The 25,022-nt window shown below is 36.3% G+C and overlaps 1 protein-coding gene across 5 annotated transcripts in view; it reads left to right on the forward strand.

The window, feature by feature from the left end:
* Positions 1-25,022, forward strand: part of FHIT (fragile histidine triad diadenosine triphosphatase) — a 518,320-nt gene that overhangs the window by 45,211 nt on the left and 448,087 nt on the right. For 3 of the 5 annotated variants that reach the window (XM_056501684.1, XM_056501683.1, XM_056501686.1), the window contains one exon: positions 20,779-20,841. The exons of the other annotated variants lie outside the window; for them this stretch is intronic. The gene's annotated coding sequence lies outside the window, so the exon portion shown is untranslated. The remainder of the gene's footprint in view (positions 1-20,778; positions 20,842-25,022) is intronic. 5 annotated transcript variants of the gene reach the window in all.

Consider the following 25,022-nt stretch of genomic DNA (forward strand, 5'->3'; position numbering starts at 1 on the left):
AGTAGGTGACTTTCAAAGGTCCCTTCCTATTAAACTCTGCTTCTGATTTTCAAATAGAGATTATTTAAGATATGGCACTGAAAGTAGTTATTTATATTAAAGAAGAAATCACATAGAGTTTGTTGTCATTCATATGGATGATGTATGCCATTTGTAAATACTACCTTAACACTTATGCTTGAACACAGCCAGCAAAGCCAAATCTCTGCTTCAAAATGCTTCCTCTTGCATTTGTTGGTTTCATCAGTTGAATCATTTAATAAGTTCTTTTCTGCAGATGATATTATAGAAGTAGTCAATGGTTAATTACCATAAATCAATGGTTTGTCTGGTTCTTGAAATGTCTACCATAAAAAAGCATTAGTCTTGAATGTGTGAACAAGAGGATAAATTTGATTTGGGAATTTGCACAGAAGCATCATAAAGTGCAAGTTACATATGGTGAGGTGGAGGGAAGGAGGCTCCTAACTTAAAGCTGAGGTGTCTGTCTCCTTTGGACAGAACTAATGCAACACCTTCGTGCTGTGTTTTGAGGCTGAATGCTGAAAGCAGCAATAGTGTGAGGAACTAAGTGGTAGAATGGTTTTGATATAATTTTCATTGCTACAAGATTTCATTGGGCTCTTTTCAGGAGAGTGCTTATATTAATTAATTACTAATCTAAGGAAAGTGTTGCTTGAACAATAACATTGATGCGTAATTTGTGGAAAATACATTTTCTTCAAATCTTACTAAGCTTACTGCTGTGGCAATTGAGGCTTTTCCAAGGCTGGCAAAAACTCAAGTAATTTAGGTCCATCAAATAATACAACATAAGATGTAGTGGTAAGAAAAGAAACAATTGTTTTCTAGGTCTAATTTATTAGAAACAAAAACTCTAGTTATGTTCTTTTATGTGATGTTTTGTATGCAAAATTTAAGTATGTCAGGGACAAAACATAATCATTGCAGTTTAGTGTTATTACTGCTAGAGATTATTTTAATTAGAATAAAAACTTTTTAAAAAAGAAGCAAGGAAAAGTTGTTTGAGGAATAATTGAAAAATTGCATTATTGTAACTACAAGTTAAATTTTGATCTTAAGAACAATTACCTCTTTCAGGATAGCTATATTAGACAGACAATTTTGTATTATATTCTTTATTTTTAACTCATTTTGAAGAGTATGTTGGAACTGTCTCCTTGGCTGTAGTATGTATGATTTTCTTTTTGTTTTCTAGAGTTAACAATACTACATTACAGAAGCTTTGTTTTAGCTTTAGAAGGTTTTTGCTTTATTCCAGTAGAAGAGTAAATATCAGTCCCTAACATCAAATGTCTTGTGAAATGTTTAGTTGTAGTGGAAAGTACTGCAGTGTCCTGCAGCTGTTACCTGCAAATGTTCATGGTAAAGGTAGTAAAGTTATGAAGGTTCATTTGCTCTGTGCAATGGTGTCAGTATTTGTAGGGGAGCAACCCAGCCATCTCCAGTCAGTTCCCCTACTTCCTACTGATTTCTTTTCCCTTCTCTGAATTCTTCCTCTCTCTTTCCTAAAGTTTCAGAGAAACTGAACAATTCTGGTACAGTTATTCAGTCCTTGTGTTCACATGTTGCATTGTAGAGCAGAGTCAGGTTAGCTCATGTTCTGTGTTTCCAAATGAATGCTTTTGGAGCTGCTTAAATATTTCAGTAAGGTGGAATTTTGTTTATCTGGAAACATGGCAAAAAGCAAGTGTGAGAGCTGAAGTTTTTCAGAAGAGGTTAGTCTTCCTATTCAGGTTGAAAAGAAACATGCTGGACAAGCTCTTTTACCTGTCGCACTATTTTGTTAAATCTGAAATTCTTGTAGACTCCCTGCAGAGTTCATTTTTTCCAGGTTTGGTTAGTGTTGCTCACCACAAACACTTGTTTTTGTTAGAAACTAACTATTGGGCTGTAAGAGCAACAAGAACCAGAATAAGAGAGAGATTAGATGTTCTCTCTGGAACATTTGTTTGGCTTCCAGAAGTCCTGAGCTCGACCAATGCTCTGAGCTGGAGCATTGTATCCTTGTAGGAGATCAGACAAATATGTTCACTCATCCATTGACACCTTTTCAGGTGCATTATTTGTATCATGCCACACAGGTGAAACTGTCCAAGATGCTTGCTGCCAGTTTTTGGCTGCTTTTGATATTTTAGGGCTTTCTCAACAGATTAAAACTAAATGGTCCTGCTTACACTTCTCAACGATTTTCCCCTTTTCTCACCCCATGGGGAATCTCTCATATCACTAGCATTCTTCACTCCCCCACAGGACAAGCCATTATTCCATGTGCTCATTCAACTCTTAAGTGAATGTTAGCTCAACATAAAGGGGGATGTATGCCAGTGGAATGGCTACACAAATCACTGTATGCTTTCAATTTTTAAATTTTTTTTTGCTGATAATAAAGGGGGTTTTTCTACTTTTCTACTTTTAAAGTAACATTATTAGACAAAAAATTAGGTAAAAAGCATGAATCCTTGTAAAAGACCCAGAAAGTGGAAAAATTATAGGCCTGTTTCCCCTCAATTTCATGGGAAAGGGGTAATGCTTGTGTTTTCACAGATACCAGTCCTCATTGGATTCCAGCCAAGAACATCAGGCCCTTCATCAAACAACCGGTTGGTCAAAGTACAGAGAAGGATTAATGCCCCTGAAGAGGTGGTTCGGGTTTCCTAGAGACGTCAAAGTAATAAAAGATAAATCGTCCGTCCTCGGGGAACCCGTGGATCGCATGTCCAGAGGCGGTCGGTACTGCGCCCCCTTTCCTTTGGATGACCGTTTCCTTGCTTTGGACTGGCAACACCCAGACCCCAGCCAGTTTGTAACCTCTTTTGAACGTCAGCTTTCTGCAGGTCTGCTCATCTCCTTTCCCTGCTTGGCCTGTCAGACAGGGCACCATCAAGCATGGACTCTATGTGAGTGCCAGAGGTGTGGGCGCCTCTGGTATTGTGCATCTCATAAAAGGAGAGCTGACTGTCAGCACTGTGACCCTTTGAGGAGCAGTCGGAGTAATGTGCAGGTTAAACAGCTGGTGTGTGGCCATCGGTATGGTTTATCCGAACACCAGGAGTTATCAAGTGAGCAGTGGCTTGCTGTTGTTAGTATGTTTTGTGGTGTTAGCTCTAACTCCTCCCACAGAGGCCGTGAGGAGTCCTCTATTGCCATTGCCTCAAGGTAGTACTCAGCTTATGCTTTTTTAGATTTAGTGTTTCCTCCTGTTACTTTTACTTGGCCTGTTAATCAGCAAAAAACAAATGTATGCATACCCTTAGCCAATTTCACAGGACAAGATACTTTATGCTTGGCTATGGCCTCTTCTGAAAATTTATTTTTTCATCTTGTTTTTCTTACCGGTTTACATTTAGATATGACCACATCCCACTTTGGCTCATGTTCTTCATTTTGAGAATCATGCTGATTCTTGGGACCAATGGGTCTCATATCTCCCTTGTGCAGCCCTTGACCCCAGGAATTAGAACTTTTGTGTTCTGTAAAAATGGGCCTTTGTGTTTAATTTAATTATTCTGGAGCTAACCAGTCTAAAGCATGGGATGTTTCTCCAAGCCAACCCATATTCAGAAATGAAGGTGCCTGTTGTAATTACACTTCCACCAACATCTCTCACTCTACTAATGCTCCATTATTTTTACCAGTAGGAGCGTTTTAAATTTGTGGAGACAGAGCTTGGGCTGCTATTCCATGGCATATTAAAGGAGGCCCCTGCTGTTTAGACCAACTCTCACTGTTGACACCCAACCCATCCATGGTTTCACAACATGAATTGCCATGGAGAGGGAAGCACAGTATTCATGCATTTGCCCCTTATTGCAACGATAACCTTGATTTTTGGTCACTACAACAGCATTGGCCTGTTTCTCTTTTTGCTCCAGGAGTAGCAGCTGGGAAGACATTGGGATTGTTAAACAAACTAGGCTGCTGGTTAGCTCAACAAACTGCTACTTCACTTGCTTTAACAGGATTGTTAACTGATGCTGATTGAATTAGACATGCTACATTTCAGAATCAAGCTGCTATTGATATTTTGCTTTTATCGCATGGACATGGATGTGAGGATTATGATGAAATGTGTTGTATGAGCCTTTCTGATCACTCAGTCTATTCATGCAAGTATTAAAGCTTTACAAGATAATATAACCAAATTAAAAATAGTAGATGGAGCTGATTGGTTTAACAACCTTTTTGGAGACTGGGGTATCACTGTGGGGGTCAAAAATGTAATTAAGATGCAAATGTTTGTATTTGGGATGCTATTAATTATAGTGATATACCTGCCTAGCTTGATTTAATGTATTCAGAGATTTATAAATCAGTAAAACAAATAATGATTGTAGAACAGAAAGGGGGAATGTAGGGGATCAGACAGCTATAGAAGCTGAGTTAGGTAGCACCACAGACATCCTGGCTCTGGTACAGTGGAAGCTGAGTGAGAGAGAAACTCAAGGCAAGAACAAGAAGTGAAGACATCATATCTGACCACTCTGGTGCAAGAGGATGTTAACAAGGACTTGATAACTGAAAAGATTATGTTGCCAAGAGGGTCTGAGTAGAAAATTTTGGTGGAAGTTAGAGAACTATAAATTCTGGTGGTTAGTGTAATAAACTGGTTTTGCTTGCATACAGCATAGTCTGTGTCTCTCAATCACTGCATCTCCTGCCTCAGGGGTTGACAATGGGCTGCCCTGTATGTTCTGACAGGAGAAAATCCTGATATAAGGCATGGGTTCCATGGTTCCAGGAAAATACTCCTGCTTCCCTCTCTAGCTCTGAGTGTAAATAGCTTTACTAAGGAAACCTTGCTCAGTCCTTCCAGCTCTGACTCCCTAGGTCACACTCTTGTTTTCTGCTTCCTCAGGATTAAACTCGTAATTGCTTCTTGGTCTTTTAAAGTTTTTTCCTTCTGGCACCTCCACCAAGCTGGGGTAGGGTCATGGGGGTTAAATCAGTGTAATGCCCCAGGCTTTGCTAAAACATTTCTACCACTTCAAGGTTAATTATTTCCCAAAAGTAGCTTCTAACAGAGGCCTTTAGGAGAGATCCAGTGACTTGGTAAACAGCTTCTGCTGTTTCAGTTCTGCGTAGGTTTAAAAAAGCTAAAGTACTTCTATAATTTGGCAAAGAAAGGTGATTTAGGGTATTAAAAATAATGGTTGAAAATTTCACAAGCTACTTTCAGAGTCCAGTTAGTAACTTGGTTTGCTAAATTTCTGCTCAATTGAAACAAAGCAGCTGCTGCCTGCAGAGGTGTGGACGTTGGAAAAACTACTTTTGGAAAAAACATAAGTACCTTATACAAAGCTATATGGAAAAATAGAGGAAAATGGTATTTTTTTTCAGAAGAAAACCCAAATGGCAATTTTCATTACTTACCTATTTTAACATTTATGATAAGATATTCGACAGTAATTCCTTCTTTGCAGAGAGGAAGATCTATAATTTTATTAGATACAACTTATGCTAAAAGCATTTCATTCAAGGAGGTCTTCATGGTTTTTACTGAGCACTTAGAGACTAACAATCCTTGCCTATTGTTAGTGCTAAATTACATTCCATTTTGACAGTTGACCACTGTGTCACTTTTGCAGAGACTATTTTCTTCTTGGAGTGAATATGACATAAGGAGAATGGTTTGTCTGTTAATATTGTTCCTTGTAGGTTTTTTTTTTGTTCTTACAAAGATGCTTTAACAGGCTTCAGGATTCCTAGGAAGAGTTTCTTGGGTTTTTTTTGGTGCAAAAGTTGTGAAGTGTTGAAAGCATAGATTTTCCTTGATTAATGTTGCCTTTGAGATTCTCAGCTTCTTGACAGCAAGTCCCTGAGGATTTTTTTTTTTTTTTTTTTTTTTTTTTTTCCCCCCCCCCCATCTTCCTCTTCCCTTCAAGACAGAGAGGAGTAAAAGGTATCTACCTGCCAGGGAAAAAGATGCTTGAGCATAGCAAGGGGTATTAGTCTTATTCCTAGCTTTAAAACTGAAGTTGTTCCTGGGGTATTTTATGGACATAAGGAATACTGGATCTGTGAAGACAATGTGACATAACTAACTTGATTTAGTATAGCAGCAGTTGAGCCTTTGTCTATGCACTCCTGATTCTGAGTTGCTGTCTGTAGCTCTTTCCATTTAGAAGGTCTTTAAAAAGAACCAGATTCCTCTGATTCAAAACCATGCTGGTATGCTTTAGATTAGGACCAAACCCAGTTATATTTTCTCTTTGCATTCAGAATAACATGAATGTAATGAAGTAAAATAATGAAGACAGTGTGCATAGTCTTTTTTCTAATTGTCTTGAGTTTCTAAAAGATGCTTCAAGTTGTAGTTTTCCTTTTCTGTGCTTAACTCCAGGAATGCCTATTGTTAAGTGATGATGGGTATGTGAAAATACTCACAAGAAAAATGTGTTATGTGTGATCTGTTTGTTTAAGAAGATGTAATAGTATTCAGTCTGTGAGCTGTAGTTATGAACACTTCCATGTCAGGTGATTTGTGTGGAAGGCTGAGTAAATGTGAGCATGTGGAAAAGTATTTCTTAAGCCATTCTAGCAAACTGCTAAGAAAAATAATTCTTAGCTATTGTTGCAGGACTAATTCAGCTTGTTAGATATCACCTATCACTGCTATACTGAAGAAGGCAGGGGTGTTTTCAGCTGCACTGATAGCAATAGGTTTAGTAAACACAACTAAAAATTTAATTGTGTAGGGCACTGAATTTATTTAGCCAATAAATTTGCCCTGATAATGTCTTCCTTTGTAAGTTTAAAGATGCTATTTATATATCTGATCAATGAATTCAGTTTCCTCCCAAATTCCTTGTCCCTGAAAGAAAAAATGTTTTGGCAACAATTGTATCTATACAGAATTATTTTTCTTGATTTCTTTGATAGAAGTTCAGCAAGAGTTAAGCCTAGGCCTGAATTTAGATGTTCCTTGTGTTGACTGTTGCTGTGTAACAGACCTGCAGGGAGCATCAGACATCATGTGTATCAAAGTATATATAACATCCATTTTCTTGTGTCTGTTTTCAAAGCTGTCTCATTTTTAGATAAAGAGAAGCTTTCAGATTAAAGGCTTTGAATAAGCTTCCTATCCTTGGAGTAGGATCTTTAGCTCCAGAGAACCTGAGCTAACTGCTAAGGAGCCTGCTTGGCTCCTTTGCACTGGTCTGAAGTGGAGAGTCAGATCTCATTCTTGTTCAGTGCTGCCCTGTTCCAACATGGACAGATGCTCTGTGAATGAGCAGCAGATTGTGCCTCACAGATAAATTTCTTTGAGGAAATTTTTCTGGCATTCCTTGGGCAAGAGAGGCAGAGTTCTGGAGCAGAGTGGGTTTCTGGTGACTGGCTGATGTGGGCAAAGCTCAGCCCTGATACAGGGAGAGTGGTAACAGTGGTGGGGCTTTAAGCTGCTTGTGCCCTCCCTTCTCACTGCTCTGCTGCTGAGTAGGCAGTGAGTGGGTCGGGGAGAGAGACCTGTGCTGCAATCCCAGCAGAAGTTCTCTGGGATAAATGTGATCCTGCAGATCCCAGCAGTGGTGTGGGGATTGGTTGGACTGGAGGGCTGAGCTAAAAGAGCAAGTTTAGAGAAGGAAGCTGTCTTTTCTCATGGTCCTAACAGTCTGTGTGTAAAATACAATTAGTAATGTTTTGATCTTTCACATGATTTGTCTTAGGCTTTTAAAACCTTGTGTCAGATATTCATGGTTGGGTTTGATCTGCCTTATTACTGTCTGTGTAGGCTTAACTGATGACCATTACTTTTACTGTTAAATGAGCAGTGCAGCTGCAGAGGAAAAAGCCACAGCTCTGTATGTCTTCTTGTATCTCAAGTTATTGCAGCTGTTGACAATCAAATAAATTTCTTACCAAACAGTTCTAGGAAATCAAAAGGTATTGTAAGATCTGGTATGTAAAAATATCAGGTTTGAAATAATGATCTGAATCATTGCCTTTCCCAAGCTGCATTCATCAAGAATTGTAGATGATTGTTGTGGCTGATCAATAGGTTTTCTCCTAGCAGAGACTGTGGTGAACCCTCCTCTCTTGGTCCTGTTCCAGTGTTGGATAATAAGAACATAACTAATTCATCATCTCTGTACAGTTTGCCAGTAATCTGTTATTAATGCTTGTATTCAAGTAAATAAAACTAAACCTGACAGATGTAAGAACTGTTGCATTCACATCCCAAAGATGCAGTGAGGTGTAAAAAAATTGGTTAGGAACTGTAAAGTATAGCTTTTCATGAAACCTAATGACAGTGTCTAACTTCCTGATGAAAACACATTTTTGTGAATGTCAGTGCACAGAGAATTGTTTAGACAGACTGCAACGATGATTGCTAAAGAAATATTGAAAGCAATAAAATATAGAACAACAACCTTCCATTAATTTTGTTATAATTCAAATATGTTATCACTTGTGTAGTATAATTTCATACAAAGAATCACATAGAATATGACAGGTGATCCTTGAAAAGGAAATCATGGGGAAAAGGTTTTCTTCTAATATCTTATATGACAACATCCATATTAAGTCTTTGTTTTGTTTCTAAAACCCAATATTATGGACATTTGAGAAGGAACAAACTTTGAATTAAACTTTTTCTTGTGGCTGCTGTTTGAAGCTGCAATGAACTTTCATTAGTAATTAAAAGATCCACTTCTGAAGAGAATTTATTTGGAGAGTGAGCATACTCAGTGGAAACACTTTGTTGAAGGGAGTGTCTTGTCCATTCTTTATTTCTGCGAATCAGGCAAACCAAAGGAGGTTGCTCTCTGATGGTATCCAGTACAAAAGATTACATTTATGAACAGTGATTGTTTTTTTTTTTTAGGATTGTTTCTGCATTGTGTTTATGCTGAGGTACTGCTTATCTAATAATTGCAATACTTACTGGTATAATTACTTTCTTAGGAAAAGTTTTTATCCTTTTAAAATAATGTGTCACTATGTACATGAGTTAGTAAAACCCTTTGAGTTCCCTTGACATTGAAAATAAATTGTGAATCTTTGATCTCATTCATCTAATTTATACCTCTGCTAGGAAACCTCAATTAGAGGTTAGCAGGGTGCAGGCAGTCGAGCTGCACTGCTTTAGGTTCTTACAGCAGAAGGAAGCCTTGAGGGGGATTGTGTGTGTGTGTGCTCTGCCTCATCCCTGGCTCTCCTGAAGCCTGGAATCCAGGGCTGTGCAGAACCCTCTGCTATGTCAGGCCTTTGGAGACAAGGCCACATCCTCTGAATGAGCTCAGTAATTTGGCCATTTTGGGGTAGCTTTTAGTCCCCCATTATTGCTGCTTTGACAAGAAGTGCTTGTCCTGCTATTGGTGTCAGTATTTCCTTCCATATTCACTCAAAATCAGAAAGTAGAACTCTAGGTCCAAATTACTACTCAGAGTAGAAAAGATTTGCTGTCAATTTACAATGTCTATAATAATATGTTTACTAGCCTTAGCTAGCTCTCTTGCCTTAGCTCCACCTAACCTGTCTGTTCTGAAAGAGTTAAATTTTCTCTAAAGCAAATGAAAATATTGCATTCTTAATTTGCCTATGTTACTTTAGAAAATGAATTATTTAAATGATTGGCAAAAAATACTTTAAGATACAAACTTTTATACCATTTTTCTTTGCTATTTAAAAAAAATTGCTTTCAAAACCTTCATTCATTGTTGGTTTATGGTGTCATGGGAGGGGAACAAAAATTAACTTTGAAAGAATTGAGTTTTATTTTCTCTTAAGAGGTTAAAATAATGTACCTGTGGATTGTTTTGTTGTAACAGTATTTATCAGAGTAGAGTCAATTTAAGGTTTTGCTCTGTTGCATCTGTGGAGAGAGATGGCTGAAAAGAATATAAAGAATGTAGTTTTTATCAGTTCTTTCTGTTTTCAGTAAAAGTGCTCATTGGGTCCCTTGGCTGCCTGAACACAATGAAGAAAACAGGAAGAGATAGTGCAAGAACGAATTTGTGTATGAAATTTCATCCAGTGAAATACAGAAAAACTCCTCATCTTTCCCACTTCTTCAAAATCAATTACTGAAAGCTAAATAACAAAATCCTAAAAATTAATATCTTTACTGAGTTTTTACATTGGTCATGTTGTGTGCTCTTGGGCAAACTGGGCTGACTTTTTTTAGATGTTAAACTTTTATGAGTGATCACGCACAGTACTTTGTTCTGTCACTTTGAATTTCTGTTCATATCTTCAGCTCAGTGAGCTTTTTCCAGTGTTATCAAACATGACTCAGTATTGGGAAATGCTATCAGAATAGTAAATTTGAGGTGCTTTGTTTCATTTTCAAGTTTCATTTATTGATAGGACACATCCCTCTAATATGCATAATTAATGAAACACCTTAAGCCCAGTCCATCTGAATGCTGCTGGCTATCAGCTGGTAGCAGAGAGTTCATCATAAATACCAAGCTCTTTTTTTTTCCTCCATTATTAAAAAAACAAAAAAAAAACCAAAACAAAACGCAAAAACCATTTTCTCACACTCATATTTTATATTTATATGGAAAGAAACCCCAACAAATGGACTCCTGGTGATAAGGTCAGAGGTGATTGCTATCACACAAAGGAAGAGCCTGACTGCTGCTGCAGGGGGAAACAAGAAGAGCTCACTTAATGAAAGGACAGATTATGCCTCTGAAGAGGCAGTGAAAGAGACTTGCTGAGGCTTTAGGGTCTAAGAAAAGGTTTTTAAGCATAAACATGGTGGAAGAGGAGACAGCCAGGTGATGGGAAGCTGTAGAAAATAAGAGGGATAGCTGGGAACAAGAGAATGTGAAGGAAGTTCTAGATTAAAGGGATGTATTTGAATCTACAGAAGAAATGCATTTGATAGAGGAGATATGGTAAAATATGGAGTGCAGGGATGATGAGATACTATTTCTAATAAGCAGCTTGCACTTACATTCATCACTGCATTTCAAATCACTGAAAAATCAAAACTTTATTTAAGGAAAAAAATGTTCAGAAATAGCCCTTTATATAGTTAATAGCCTGCCTGGTCAGTGAGCTGCCAAATATATGCTGAGCTTAGTATTCCCACTGTGATTTCTTCTTCCATAATGGAAAGAGCAGGAATGGCTTTCCTAAAGACTATTTGTCATCTTTTAAAGGATGTATTGGATTTTTTTTTTTTTTCATTCTAAAAACATGGCCTTTGGCATTCACAACATGCATTTTTCATAAATGCAATTCCTTGGCAGAGTGAACTATTCTGATGTTTGTAAGAAGTAAAATTGTATCAGGCAAAAAGACTTTAAGTAGTTCAATGCAGGATACTGTAGACTTTTCATAATGCAAAAAAGTGTTTCTTAGAACATCATCAGATTGCTTTAAAGTTTTAATGAAAAGATTTTATTTTGGAAGCTTAAATTATATTTGATCTGTTAAAATTTTTGTGCTTCCTTCTACATTCTTGTTTAAATTATGATTAGAGTGTGAGTTCAAAGATATGATTCTTAATGAAGCCTGCTCACATTATTGTTGGGAGGCTGAAATCCTTGGCTCTGATTCAGCCCAACAGAGCTTCTTTGCTTTTAAACTACAGTAACTTGTGTTTGTTACAAGCTATTCCACAGATATAGGTACTTAGAGACTAATTATAAATACCTTATTATATCTTCCTGGGAAGTGATTAAATTAATACATGATATTCTCTTAGATGATTTCAAGGGAATCTCTTATAATCTTGTGGTCTGTTCTGTATAAATATCCAAGTGGTAGCAACTCCTGTTGTGTCTGTTATTCACTGTTACTGCCAGGTTAAGGTTTGGGTCTGTACAACCTCAAATCAAGGATTGTGTGATTGTCATGTTAAGAATCTGTGGGTTTGGGTGTCTGCAAGAAAATTCTGTCTTTAATGTGTGTAACAGTGAAATAAGCTTTCCCATGAAATGTTAGGTACCCGTTATTGTAAACACAAGATGTTCATGTTGAAAATAATGTTTTATATTTTTGGAGTAATGCAGCAAGGGCAGTGGTAAATGGGGAGTTCCTTATTGTGTGTTGTATTTGTGGAAGTTTTTATTCTCTGGAATCATTGGTGAGGGCAACTGGTGATATCCACTGGGATATTCTAGAGAGTTTATTTTTAATTAAAAATGGATATGCTTCTTATTTGACTGTGTGGTTTTCTGAATCCTGTTAAATAGTCTACAAGAGTTATTAAACGTTGCCTTGCAAATAATAGTTCTGTGGTCTAGGGGGAGACTTCTGTCTTTGAGAATCTGGCTGCATAAATATGGGACTATAAACTTTTTGGGATGGACCTTCAGTAGGGCAGAGAACATGGATTTTGTCTAGGCTTAATAAAAAAAAATAAATCAGTGTTCTGTGCATATATTTTGACAGGTGAGAAGAATCAAACACTACATATGTTAACTGGGATGCTAAAGAATTTGTATTTGATACCCCTGGGAATTATCAAAATGAAAGCACAGTGAGATCTAAGGAAAGGAATTTTAAAACAATGAAAAAATGAGTGACCAAAACCAATTGGTGACACACAGGATGGAGAAGGGGAAATACAAAGCAAGTGGTCAATATTGACCTGTAAGCCCCTGGCTAAAGTTTGTGCTTGTTTGTTGCTTTAAGTTTTAGGGAATCTTACTGTCTATTTATTCCATTTTTTCTTTGGTTTGTTAAAGTAGTGTCATAGTTTCCATGGACTTGTAGCAAAGGAAACTATCTTCCTGGTGATAGAATGACTTTTACTGAATCTGGAACTTCTGTTCAAAGGTGGGATTTTTGGAAGTGTAGGATGTGGTCAATATAGCATTGTTTCAGTTGCCTTGGTTTAATTCTTATCATTTGGTTGTGAAAGGAAAGAAGCTGAAAAAGGGACAATAACTGCTAGCAGTATGAAAGAGTATATTTTAAATTACTGTATTAAAGCTGTTTAGCTCACTATCTTAGATAGTGATAGCTTAGATATCATAGCTATTGAATAATTGCCCAGTTTCTGTTACTGTAGTTGAAAAAATTTGTATTTGCCTTCTCAAAAAACTCCAATACCTTCTAAAAAATCACATTTGCAACAGTTTTTAAATGACATTCTTAAATCCCCAGCTGTTATTGACAGCAGTAAGACTTTAGTGGCTATTGACTACTGAAACTGTATTTGACTTCAGTATTAAATGTTATGTTTTACAAGGACATTTATGGAGTAAAAAGAATACTCTGCCTTCTTCCCTCACCATAATTAATAATTTTGTCATGTGCCTTCTCTGTGCCTTTTCAGTAACCATGACTCACCTTAATACCAGTGTTTGACATTAGAAGCCTCTCCAGAGAGGAAGAAAATCATTCAGAAATGAGCTGTATAAAGGTTATTAAACCAACACTTAAGATTCTAGTCCTGCACCTTTTCCTTTGCCCCTAATTACATGGCAAGAGCAGCAATGTAGAATTTTCAGTATATGCATATGCTGAATGTATTTTTATTGGAGGAAAAGTACTTACAGGGAACTCAAAGTTTACTCCCAGCAGTCACATATATTGCTTATGTATATTTGGAATGCTGTTCTTTTTCAAGAATAAGGAAGAAATCTTGGGTTTGAGTGTCCTAAAATTACATATTGAAGTACATATGTAATAGGATTCTTTCTTTACCCCTTGTTTCATGGGTCAGGTTTTTAGCTGAAGTTGCTTTAGTGACTGCACTGTTACTATTTCTCTAAGTAAAGGCAAATTGCACAAGAAAGTTTGGGGTGCTGTGTAAATACATCCCTGCTTGCAAACTTCTCCTTTGTCACCTCCCAGAAAGCTCCAGGTCTAACCTGAATATAAATATCCACAATACAGTAGAACAGTGTATTGATTGTCTAAACAACTTTTAAATTGTAAGCAAAAACCCACTTACCTTAAGCTTTGATGTTTCTAAAGCTTCTAAAATCCATGCAAACTGGGAAAAAGTTAATTTTTAATCACCAGAGTGTAGCATGCTTAGTTACATTCCCTTTACAGGTAGCAGACTGCAAAGCAGTGATAATTTGCAGTGTGGCTGCTCTGACTTGCAGTGCATGACCTTGGTGAGGTCAGGTCCTTTCAATTAGCAGGATGAGGCTGTAAAATCCCCTGCCATTATGTTCTTGTTGCCAGGGTCTTCTGCTAATTTACAGAATATTGCATAGGTTGACCATTAAAGTCTAATTCCTTCAATAAAAATTTAACACAAACTTCCTTTCCTAATTTATAAAACTGTGTCTTTTTCAACCTTGTGCATGTCAAATGGATGATTTGAGACTATCAAAACTCTTTAGATCTTTATTCTTTTGTGTTGGCTTTTTCAGTGAAGTTTGCCTAATACTTTATGAAATTATTTTGCCCTCCTGAGTGGTAAACAGGTAATTCAGCTTAGCTGAGTGAAGGTGCAATCTTTTGTATTTAGTGCTTACTGAAAAAAAAGTCAAACAAACATAGCATTTATAAAAGCTTTAGGATCTCCAATCTGATCAGGCTGCTGCTGCTAATAAATAATAATAATAATAATAAGACACCAAAAAGGCATGTGTTAGCCAAAAATGAGAATTTCCTAAATGGATAGAACTTTTAATAGAGTCTTTTCAAGAAACAGAAAAGGCAGTAGAAAGGTAGAAAAAAACCGTTCTGAAACATGAAAATCTGGAAATTCTATTTTATCCCTAGGCATGGTTTATAAAATAGCATTTAGTTTTGCTTATTTCTCAGTTCTTCAAATTCAGGTATTTTTTGACAATAACAAATTGCAATACTAAGCTTAAAATCACTGATCTGGTTAGATAAATCAAAACGAGAGACATATATTGTAGAGTTTTGCTGCATGTGTATGTAATGCTATTTTTTGTCTTGTTCATGGTTCAGTTTTCAATTTAATACCCACAAAAAAAGGTAGTTAAACTGGGCAGGAACAAGTATTGGAGTCATGTTTTTAATGGTTGTTTTCCCACTTTAACATCTATGAATACAGATTTTGTTTTCTCAACAAAATATCCGGGTTTTTTTATTTTAAAATTTTCCCTCTTTCTTAATTTCAAGACCACATTCCCTTTTTTTTTTTTGTTTTCTAAGCACATTACAGTCCTAATTTGTAAATCAAATCATCCAGTTTGTTTTGAAACACCTTCCCCAAGTGTAGTTCCGATGTTCTGGCCCTTGTGTCATTATTGATGTTAAGGGCAATGGAATGGGGCAGCATTGCTGCTGCTCCTTGGCTCTTAAAATTCATGTCATTTGCTTAAAAATCAGCTTTCATGGTGCACAAGCAATGAGGGCATCTGTCAAAAAACTTCTTAATGTTATTTTTAGAAATTCTTCATTTCAATATGTGTTGCTTTTAATATTCTACTTTTTGGTCAAATGATGATGAAACAGCTATGCTGCAGTGTTATCATTGATACTTTAGGAGTGTTTATACTCAATTAAAATATGCAAAATTGATAAATAAGTTTTCATTAAAAACTCATTTTATTTAGCTGATGTGAAGTTTGATAAAGGTTTTGAATCTCCGAACTAGTGTTCATGTTAATGCACCAGCATCTGTGCATCTGTGTTCCAGATTTCTTTCTGATATTGCCTTCAAAATGAGTATCATGTCCCCTTATACTTCTCTGCTGGATATTTTCTGGTTTGCCAGAAGGTGTTTAATTACCAGCTAAGCTTATGCAAGTGTTTGATTCGAACTGAAAAATATTATTCTGATCTAATGTTATTTTAAATTAAATTAGATAACTAAAATGTTATTTTGGATCTAATCCTTTGTGATGGTTTTACTTATATTGATTATAATATGCTTTTTTAAGTAATTTAAAAATGTTTAGATACTTTACATTTACTTTCAGGGTTTTCTGTTAAATTTTTTGTGTGATGCAGTCTAAATTCCTCACTGTTACTGGTGTGAATGCTCCCTTACTCACACGTGGTGTGCACATGTTTGTATTTTTACACTTGTGAATATTTCCCTCTGTACCTGACCCTCTCTCTTCTATCTTGAAAAGTAATTTGGGAACATGCAGGTATCAACATGTGCCAAAAATTTTTTAATAATTCAAGAATCCTGACTGCTGCTTTGTCAGAATCTGCTGCTCTGGTGTAAAATGAATAAGCAGATTTAATTAGGCGAGACAGAAGGAGTATTCCTTGAGAGGAAGAAGCATTCTGGTGCCTGATTGTTGCTAATGCAGGTATTTTAGGTACAACTTTGGACCAGGGTATTGCAGCCACCATTCATTTGCTAATGGTGGTTTATTATCTACTTGTTTGTCTGTTTTACTGTTCCAATCTTGTCCCATCCTGTTTGAGATGCAAGTGAAAAAAGTTCCTGCTAACAGTCAAAGCACAAGTCATGTCATGGCTCACTGGGGCTATCAGCTTCTCAAGCCTCAGTAAGGGCTTTAAGTTCCTCTCTTGATACTTAGTCTGGAATTTAGTTATTTAAGAGTCTGACTTTTATCTTAAACCTCTATGAAATGAGATTTGTTGGAAAACATGCACAGCTTGAACTTCAGTCAAAAGCCTGCATTTAGGGAACACATTCCCTTTCATGGTCACCCACAGAGCAAACATTTAGAAATGCTTTGCAGACAATTGAATTGCTTAATCCTTTATCAAATTATGCTTTGGATCTCAGTTTTTGAGAACTAATTTTGAAACACAATTTTTGTGATAACTACATTACTGATACCAAAATATATATTCTATTTCTTGTTTTATCCCAGGCTTTTTCTGACTGTAATTAATTCACTGTACGTTATATCCCTTCCACAGAAAGTCAGGTGCAAGTAGTTCCCATATTTGCTTTCATCATAGAGATTATGGCATACAGGAGTAAATCAGTTCTACATTTGATCAGTAACTCAGGAACCAGCACTGAATCACTTTCTTAAATAAAATCCTGACCTTTAAAAGATCTCATCAAATGTCATGTTTTTTGTGCACTGAGTGCATGTCTCCCCTCCAAGCATGGCAATAGGAATGGCAAACTGATAGATATTCTTGGCAAGGTACACATCAGATTGATTTACTTGGTGTACAGTTGCTTTGAGCATGTTTGCAATGGAGACTTGTGGTACTAATGAAGGTCTTTTTTCTTGGAATATTTGCACTCCCTTAATCCTCATTTTTTCCTGTTTTTTTTGGTTTTTGTTTTTGTTTTTTTTTTTAATTTTGGATGGGGGGTTGATTTTTTTTAATTTATTTTTGGTCTTTTTTTGGCCTTTTTTTTCATGGTACTGTTGCTCCATCTTACTGCACAATAAGCTGAATTTGTTATAAAGCTATAGTATTCCATTAAAACTATTGTGACTATTTGCTTAAATCCAGTTTTGATAAAGCAGAAAATTAATTCAGTTTCTAAACCAAGTAAATCTCTACCAACCTGTCTCATTCTATCAGTGAGAACTTGTGAGATTTTGTAGTTTAAGGAATCTTCCACCATTACTGGTACAGATCAGTGGAGCTGAAGCAACTTGATACTTATTTTTGAATGGGGGTGAAGGGATAGACTTTCTAATGCTGAGCAACAGGGCTGGCAGTTGCCTATGGAACAATTGATTATAAGATTTTTATTTATTGCAGTGCTAATAAAACCAGTTGCACTGGTGCATAGTATGCATGGACACCTCCCTTGTACTTGACACAGCAGTCCCATGATGTTTAGAAAAGCAACTTTTTAATTTCTTGTAATAAAAACTTTAAGTATTTTCTCTTTCCTTTTTCTTTACAATTTATAAGAAGTCAGTTTTTCTTTCATACATTGGCCTGATTTCTAGGAAGATTTTGTAGGTGTTCCAGTTTGCACACAAAATCAGAATTACTGATTGCTTTGGGCCAATTTATAACACATCTCATATAACTGTACTGAGTTTAAGAATTACAATATCACAATATAGTTCTAGTAAGAGGCTGAACTGCCTTTTTTTTTTTTTTTCATATTTGTCATTACCACTCAAATAACTCACTCCAAAGTGTCTGTTGGTGTGCTGCTTCATGAGTGCTTAATGATGACTTTCATTCAGTCTAAGCTGTCAGTAGGTCAGAGATGCCTCATATCTTGGATGGAGTTATGAAATATCCCGAGTTTATTACCCTATTAAAATTCATTTCAAATGTCAAAGTTTCTAATTTGAACAAGGAAATTTAGTTTAGGAGCATCTGCAAAGTAGCACACAATTTTCTCCTTGAGTATCAAGTGAAATATCAGATAAAAATAAAAAGAACTTTACAGCATATGATATTTAATTCTTTGTCTTTTAACTTCAGGTAGTTTGCAGAGGTGGCTATAAGAAATAATCATTTTGTGGTCTTTTATGATTTACTTTTTATGTTAAAAGTAGTCTGGAGAAAAGGCCTGTCTAACCAAAGATACTGATGATTTTAATAAAATAAGCCCCAACATTCTTAGCAAAGTCCACTGCACTTTTTTTCTTTAGAAAATTCTGTGCTTTGCCATCCCAGGAATGCCTCATTGTTTGCTTTAACCCAATTTATTGTCTGTGGTGTTCTGTGATGATAATTTAATTTTTCTGCCTTGCCAAGCTGTGGCATGTGTGCACCAGGCCTTTTCTTCTCTGCTAATTGTGGTGTGTTGGGTTCTCTTCTCACTTCACTGTTTTCCTGGTCAGGGGCTGCAGCTTCAATGACCTGAATGTTCTACAGCAGGAAAAATATTACAGGTAAAATGGATGGTAGTGCCAGTCTAAAAATTGTCCAGATGAGCATGAAGATTATCAGGTAATGATCAAAAGAAATGCTTTTCTGAGCCCATTCAATGAGGTTTCTGTTTCTGAAGTTCTTGTAAAACCTGAAGCTGGAGCTTTGATAAATAGTCTCTTTTCTTGTTAATAAAGAAATGTCATTAATGATACCAGATATCAGAGTTACTGGTTTGTTGCTCTCTGATTAATTCCTTGTGTGGTAATATGAGCTTAACAACAGAGGACAGAAGACATGATAAATTCGTTTAGTGATAAGGACTTAGAGTAATCAGGAAGTAGTTTGCTGGTTTGTGAAGCTTAAATGTTAAATTCCCTCACAAAAATAGTAGTTGTGGTGCTCATTTCACCACACTGGATCACCATTGAGTTTTGGGGATGGCTCATGGGAAGCTCAGTGAGGCAAATAGCACATGCAAGCTATCTCTCAAATTCTGTCAAATAGTCAGATATCATTTGGTATCACACAGGAATTTTAATTTCAAAAGGAAATTATAGCAGCATGGGAAAAAATAACTGCAAATTTCTTTATATAGTAATTAATTTTGTTTGAAAAAAAAACTCTTAGTGTTTGATACCTCCATCATAATGGAGTGTAATTCTCTCCTGAATCACCCCATTACTGTAACTCTCTCCAGGCCAATTTACATGCTCAGAATCTGTACAAAGAGATAACATTTTCAGAGATGCTGGCCTGTACCTTGATCTTTGCTGTACCTGTGGGGCTGAGTAGGTATCCCTGAGGTCAATAGTCTATTTTAAATGTTAGAAGTCTGTATTGTATGCCAAAATCTTTATTAAAGCAGCCTTAAATTGCTTATATAAAAAAAGAGAATGACAATTATGGCAATAAAAACTTAGATTTAATCATTCGATTTTTGTGACTTGAACTTCAAAAGTTTTGGTGATGTCCTACATTTCTTTAGAATGTGAGTCACAGTTATGCAGTCACTTAAATGCCAGGCTTCTCAGCCGTATCTGTTCCTCTGAAAAACTTGTCAAAAAATACTTTGTTTCTTGTGGCACCACAGAAAAGAGACTCTTGGTTTTGTTCTACAACAGGAACAAGAGTGCAACCTGTCTTAAATTCAGGTATTGATGTAAGAAGAGTTAATATTGGGAAATTGAATTACTTTCATGTGCTCTAAATATAAGTTTCAAGACAGTTAATTTCAGAATGGCATATCTCAGCAGATGTGTGGAATTTATAATAGATCTTCTCTTCACTATGAGCTTTAATATACAATTATATAAAAATTCTAGAAATGTCAAGTAGGGAAAAATTCTTAATGCAAATCAATAGCAATTTGGCTGTGTTGCTAGATCAGTTGTATTCTGTGGTTTGTAATTTTTCAATGAATAGACAATAATGTTTTACATAAGCATTGTAATTTCTTTTTATATTGATTTGTCTTGATAGTTCCTTCTGGTTATTAGCATGACTATTATTTGTTTGACACTACCACCTAGCGAACGTGGCTCTTGTCATAAGCTGCTGTGCTGCTTCCTGCTCAGCATAGAAGATACTTTGTCAATAATACCAAAAGCAGGACAAAATATTATTTCCCTTTTATAGATGCTCTGCTTAACGTGAGTACTTGCCTTGACTTCTGGGCAGAATTGTACAGTGCATGCTGGAAACTTTGCTGCCACAACCACATTGTCACTGATTCTTTCAGGATTCAAACTGAAGCCATTTGGATTCTCTGTGTATGAACTGCAAAAACAGCTCTTGCTTTGAGCTGTAGGTGTTGTGTACCTGCACCTCAATGGGGTGATGAGTTCTGTCATCAGACGTCTGTTAATAACTAATAACAAAAGAGTCTTCCAAGCTGTGCTTATTTCATCCTCCATTCAAAACAGCCCAGTTGCTTGGGTAGATAGAGCCTTACTTTAGTGGGAGGCTCATGTATTCAGGGTGTTTTTTAAGGTCCAGAAAGGAGTCTATTAAGGTCCAGAAAAGAGCTGAGTGGAGAAATCAAGTTGCTGCAGAAGCCTGAGTCCCTGCAGTTGGAGGAGCTCATCCTTCCATCTTCTCACACTCCTCTCTGTTTCTTTGCCACAGGATTTGGAAATCTCATTGCTGCTCTCTTCATTCAGGCCCAGAGGTCCCTCTTCTGCTGCACTTGTGAGTTGGTGGCAGTTTCCAGAGTGATGTAGTGATTGGATTTGGGTGGGGTTGAGCTTGGTGCTGTATTTTCAGTGGTTATATTTTCAGTGCTGTATTTTCAGTGTATTTTCTCTTCACTGCCCTTGTGCGTTGCTGGGTTCTTTACTCAAGTGCATTCACACAGGTAAGGACAGACTGCAAAGAATGTTCAGGTCATTCTGACCATCCTTGTGATCTCCTGAGTTTTATTGATGCAGATTATTGTATCTTGATATTGTAGGACATGTATCATGTGCTAGCTCAAACTACAAGTTCATTTGGTTTGCTCAATTTGTGTATTTTTAGCATTGTTTATTACAGGTACTGTTGAGTGAGCACAAATACTCTTAGGGGTGACACAAATTAATTCCACTCCCATCATAGAATCTCTCCATGGATTTATCACAAATTGCTGCAGCTGTGAGTGATTCCATTCTCTCATGAGAAGTGTGAGATTAAATTCTGTCACTACAGTACTGTTTTTAATTAATTTAGCCTCCAAACTAGTAATTTCCCAGTGTCAGTTTATCTTTCTTTGGTCAGTAGATAAATTAGTTAATGGCAAATTAATTAGTTAATGCAGTCAGTGTTTAAAAGCTCCATAAAAAGAATAAGAATGGTGCAGATTCTGTAAATGTTGCAGAAGTAGGGGTTTGTGGCTTTAACAGGAAAAACAGAAATTGCATTTTTGCATTAGTTTCTTGACTACTACTGTTGAATTAACTATGGAACGTGCTCAGCTATGAAGCAGAAGTGGAAGCTGAAATACTGTAGTGCCAATTGCTAGATCCTGAAGTGATGTTTTTGTAATAATTTGGGGTATAACCAAATTATAACCAAAGAGAAAAAAATTGCATGTTGCTATATTAAAATTAATTTTCAATATCATTAATTATTTGAACCAGTCTGACAGTCAAATGTACACCTTGCCCCCTCTGTATTTTGTGAATACTGTTAGTTGCCATATTAAGAACTTCAACACTTGAGCTTGATTAAAAGTTGTTTTAAATTGGATTTACTGGTTTTACTTTAATATAGATAGTGACTCAATAGGGAGGATGCAGTGTGTGTTTTGCAAGTTTAATGAACCATTTCAAATGACACTGTTATTAATTTCAAAGGTGGCATTATGTTTTGTCATGACATTTTCTAAATCAAGTGTAAATGAGAAAAACAGTGGAAGTTATCCTGAAGGTGCTCAGATAGGAGACAGCAAAAACTGTTTAAAGTATTAATATAGAGCAAATGGAATTAGTGAGTGGTTGAATCCTTGCCAGTTAAATGCATGTCAAAACAGATAATGGTTAACATGATTGGAAAAGAGGTAATTTCTTCAAAATACAGTGGCTCATATGAAACAATTGCATACACAACTCAGTAACCATTTTGAAAAACTGTCTCCTGTTATGCTGCATTTGATTGAACAAATTTAGTGTTTGTCACTATTTAGGGATACAGACTTGAACTTATTCTAATTTTCAGGAAAGACTTTCTAGCTTCAGTAGAGCAGAAGGTAGAGAGTCTTCTATTGATGCATTATTTGTGTGAGTGTTTTGTGTGACTTTAGTGAGGATTTATGCCCTGTTGGGTGTATATGAGGCTAATTCTGTTCTAGTTTGTGTTTAATATTTCATGGCATGCTCTGTGTCTCAGGTCAGTGTGTATAATTGGAAGGCTAATATGCTTGCTCAGTGCTTTTACATGAATCTTCTCTTTGAAGCTTGAATGGGTTTTTTGTATTGTTTTGAGGTTTTTTTTCTGGTTCTCCCCATCCCCCCATGCTACCTGCTCTTTAAGAAATAATGGTATTTCTCCTGTGATGACTCAGGTGTACTTTGAATTTTATTGCTGTTTCTTGTGTTTCATGCTTAATCTTTTCAAATGCAATTATCCATGTGATGTATTATAAGCTTCTGGGGAGAACAGAACATTATAGTTTCTACATGAATAGCTTGTAAGAAAATGACTAAGTGGACCTGTTTATAGACCTAATGCACCAGGATTCAACTCTTAAAAAGAATGTAAGAACAATGGGCCCTGGTTAACATTCTGTGGAAGCCAGCAGCTTTGATGTATGTATTTGTAGATGTCTGCAGAATACAGATAATCAGTATTTGAAGTGTGAAAATTAAAGATCTACTTGACCAGTTATAATTACAGCACGGTAAGAGCAGAATGACACTGAGAAGTAATAAAATGATCTTTAATCTCTTACACTGTAAATTATAATCTGTTTGTGGTTAAGGGAAAATGTTTTGGTGGCTGTAGTATCCCATTCATGTGACTACTAGGGGGTGTTTTCTTACCTTCCAGATTTTACTTTGAGCTAGTAAGTAGATATTGCTCAGGAATTTACTCCAAGAGGAAAAGCCACTAAAATGTGCTTTATTTCTTGATTAAAGGTTCATCTGTCACTGGGCTTTGACTGTTACTCTGACTTCCTTTTTATAGTATTGAAAGATATTGAGGCTTTATTTTATAATGTTTTAGCTGTTTGCATTTTATTGAGATGCTGTGATATCTTAGCATTTTGAATTTAACAGATCTGTCTTTTAGTTTGTGGAAAGTATCTCCATTTGATTGTTGTGCCAGTTTTACCCAATTATTAGTCAGGGTTTTAGGTGCAGTATCTTTAGCGTATTTTATAACACTGCTTTTTCTATTTAGTTTTTATATCCCCCCTTCAAATTTTGATTAATTATATTGAATAGAAATACAAGTGTTTCTTGTACTTAGGCTCTCTATTATATCAACAGAAAGCATAAAATGTCAGATTAAATATTCAGAAGAAAGTAGAAGAGGCTGCAGTCCTACACTGGTCACTGTGCTGGAGAAAACGTGTGCAATGTTTGGGGAGGGTCCTGGCAGATCCCAAGGAAAAGGCTGGCACTGCTGGGGCTTGCTCCCAGTGCCACGTGCTCTGGCTGTTGGTGCTCACACAGAAATGTTGTACTGAGCACACTGTACATTCACTGCTTGTGCCAGGTGTTTCTCCTGCTTTAAGATGGGATCCAGCCCTATGAGACTCTTCTCAGGCTACCTGGACCACTTCCATAATTCAGCAGGAGTAGGAGCTGTAATTTCCACTACAGTGAATACAAGTAAAGTTAAGTAGAAAAGACAATCTTTCCAGAAGGCTGCAAGAGTTAATTGCACATATCTGATAATACAATTCAGTAATTTTGGTCTGCTGGGTACTCTAGTTACTATTACTATTTTCTATCTGATTATGAGAATAAATAATTGTTTTGATGATTTTTCCGTGAACACTTTAACAATAATTTTGTCCAGCAGCAGCTACATGCATTTGTAATAATTATGGTAATATAGATTACCCTATAACATATCTTAAAAACTTCAGTATTTATGAAAAGAATAAACTTCATGAAGTCTTAATAGCTGCAATTTAATTATGTTGATAGTAAACGAGGAATATTCTAAATTGGGAGTTAGAAACTTGGCAAGTTTGGGAATTGCTGGTGTGCTATGTTTTTTCTTCTCTCACATGAAGAATAACTTTTCCATTAGTTTGCTTCATTTCTAGCTTGGCCAAATACACTCAAATTTGGGATATGGTGCAAAGCATCTTGGTTGTAGGTTTGCAGTTTAGGCTATTAGTCAAATATAAGCTATATTTAAAACCTCATACAGTTTTAGTAGCTCTCCCAGTAATGTTAACATCGTCTCAACCTTTGCTATGTTGTTTAAAGTGCTGACACAAAAGGAAGCCTGAACTATAGCAAATACAGATTTTTTTTTTTCCTATACAAAACTGCCATTCTCTTGTTTCTATTATACTTTGATCATTATAGTCAAATAGTTTCAAGCATATTCCTTTCATTGACTTCTTTTCCTTTCAGCTGGAGTTAGTCCTATTGCACTGATGCTGTTCAGGAGAGGATGAACTCATAGTAATGCTGCTGTGTCTCTCTTGTGACCACACCAAAGTGCTTCAGACCTTCCTAATCTTGCTCTGTGTGACAAAACCTTTTATGTCCTTTGCTGTTGCCCTGTGCAGCTGCCTCACCCATGGTTCTTATAATCTCATTACTAACATTACACTCCTTATACTGGCTAACTTGAAAAATCTGCTAAAATAAATGTCCAGTGATAACTGGCAGGAGAGGCAGCACTGTTGCACAGCAAGTGCTTGTGAATAA

The sequence above is a fragment of the Oenanthe melanoleuca genome, chromosome 12 (assembly GCF_029582105.1).
Source record: "Oenanthe melanoleuca isolate GR-GAL-2019-014 chromosome 12, OMel1.0, whole genome shotgun sequence".
In the NCBI taxonomy this organism is placed as follows: domain Eukaryota; kingdom Metazoa; phylum Chordata; class Aves; order Passeriformes; family Muscicapidae; genus Oenanthe; species Oenanthe melanoleuca.